A 2730-nucleotide genomic window follows, 5' to 3' on the forward strand; every position below is an offset into this window, starting at 1 on the left:
TATCCTGTTGGGAGCCCCCCAGAGCGGCTGGGGAAACCCAGCCAAATGGGCGGGGTATAAATAATAAAGTTATTATTATGGCTAGTACCTGCCGATAGCCTTACATGTCCTTGAATTTCTCCAGTCCTCCTTTAAAGCCACCCAAGTTGATGGCCATCACATCTTTCAGAAGTGAATCCGTAGCTTAACCATGTGCTCTGCAAAGCACACAGTTCACATATAGAAACAGGGAAAGCTTATACAGTATTGAACCAGACCCCGGGGTCCATCAGCATATTGTCTACACTGACCAGCTGTGGCTTTCCAGAATTTCGGGCAGGAAGTTCTTCCCATCTCTGCTACCTGGAGATGCCAGGGACCGAACCAGAGATCTCTTGCAGGCACAGCAGATGCTCAGGCATTGATCAGTGGTGGTTGGGCCAATGAGGTGACTTTTACCCTTGAACAGTAGGATGCAATCCAACCATGATTGTGTACTGCCCACAAGGTTCCTCTCCACCACTGATTTTCCTTAACTATACAGAGGTGTGAGTATTGCACCTGCTTCTTTGCTCACGTTGAGGTGCATTTGCTTCATTAAGGGGATGCAACGTGGCCAATGGAAATGACCAAATGTTCACATTCTTAATTCCACCTCTCCGATTTCAAAGGGAAGATGGGATTTCACCTTTTCTTCCTGCTAGTATCAGGCTTGTTCGCAGCTGTTTTATTAGTGGGATTATTACCATTTTAAGAACACGCAAAACCTGTCTGGCCTCACAGCCCGTTCAGCAGGGTCTCACCAAACCAAACACAGCAGCAGCTTGGAAGGTTTCAAAGCAAAGGCCGTTTAGGAGCTTCCCTACAGCAACTCCAGGATTTGTTGATGGGATATATAAGCAGATGCCAGCTGCTTTCTTGGTTCCCAGAAATCATTAATCTATTCATGTAGAGCTGACTCTGCAGCCCACATATCTGATCCCATGCAATGCCCATCCAGAAGTGTGCTGCTGAGGCAAGTTCTGTGCAGAAGCGGGACATGTCCTTTCAAGAGCGAGCCTTCCCCTCCAACGCCCCAGTAAGGCAGCAGAGCACACAATGGCTTAATGCAAACTAGCTTATTGCAACATGAAATTTAGGGTAGGGGTATGGGGCAGATTCCATAACATGGTGCCCTCCCCTGGTTTGAAGTTGGCTTGTTTTGAAACTGCTCAGAGTCCTTCAAAGTCATAGAAACATAGAATTGGAGGGGACCCGGGGGGGGGGGGGGATTTAGTCCAACCTCCTGCAATACGGGAATCTCAACTAAAGAATTCATGACAGATGTCTATCCAACCTCTGCTTGAAAACGTCCAAAGGAGGAGAGTCCACCCCCTCTCATGAGATTCTCTTCCACAGTCGAACTGCTCTTATTGTTAGAAAGTTCTGCCCTAAAGTTGGGTTGGAATCTCCTTTCTTGTTAACTTAATCCACTGGATCAAGGCCTACCTTCCGGAGCAGGAGAAAAAAGCTTGCTCCACCCTTCATATGACAGCCCTTGAGATATTTGAAGAGGCCCATCAGACCTGGTTCAAGCAGCCAGGACTGTGAAACCAAGACATTGCAGCTCTTCCACTGCCTGCATTAGAAGAGGTTGGTGGGGTTACTTTGCTCATCCCCACTTGGGCAGGCTGTGCAGACATGAAAGTTAGCCTGACATGTAAACTGGACCTAAAACCCAAGCCAAGTTCTCCCAATCAGTAGGGAAGCATGGGAGCTACCTTGCAGATGTGCAGACCAACATTCCCTTTCCAGTTTCAACTCCACCCTAAGGAGGATTCTGTGCAACTGTTAACCTCATAGGGAGAATCTCCCCCTTCTGGACAATCTGTCTCCTTGCATTTATGCTCCTCCTTGCTCAAGAACTAACCCATGTTTATACCAAAGGCAGGCATAGGTAAACTCGGCCCTCCAGATGTTTTGGGACTACAACTCCCATCATCCCTAGATAACAGGACCAGTGATCAGGGATGGTGGGAATTGTAGTCCCAAAACATCTGGAGGGGTGAGTTTGCCTATGCCTGACCTAAGGCTTGAACCTTTCCCATTAATATTAGATAACACTTCCTTCAACCTTTTTGTAGGATTCATTTCCCTACCACTGACCATTGTCATAGCAATCCCTGAGAAATGGCTCCAATTTGTCTATATCCCTCTTAAAATGCAGAGCCTAGAAATATATATTTGCAGTCAAAAACTGCAGACTTATGTTCAGCTTACAACTTATTACAATTTCCAAAATCCTTTTCACATGTATAACTGTTGTCAGGTATCTCCCATCCTATTCTGTGCATTTGGTTTTTTTTTTTGTGTGTGTGTGTGTGTGTGTGTGGTTGCACATGCACACACACTAAATCCAGAACTTTCCATTATATCCGGAAGCAAGTGAACTGTGTCCTCTATAACAAGAGAATGCAAACCACCCCTACATTACCCAGCTATTGTCCATGTGGCTGGGGAGGCATGCACAGACAATGCTGCAGGAACATCTTCAGTACAAGGTCATCTGAAATGAACTTTATTTGCACAAGAAACATAACAGGACCAGTGCCTTTCTCTCCAGGCAGTGCACATTTAAGTTCAATCGCCTACAAAACAAGAGAGGAGCCCTGGAGGAGAAGAGCTGAAAAGGGCTGGTCCCTTTGATCAGCAGCCACTCCTGCAACAGAAAAGACGGCACGTTGCTTAAAGAAAGATGCCCTCACACAAAAC

The sequence above is a fragment of the Zootoca vivipara genome, chromosome 8 (genome assembly GCF_963506605.1).
Source record: "Zootoca vivipara chromosome 8, rZooViv1.1, whole genome shotgun sequence".
In the NCBI taxonomy this organism is placed as follows: Eukaryota; Metazoa; Chordata; class Lepidosauria; order Squamata; family Lacertidae; genus Zootoca; species Zootoca vivipara.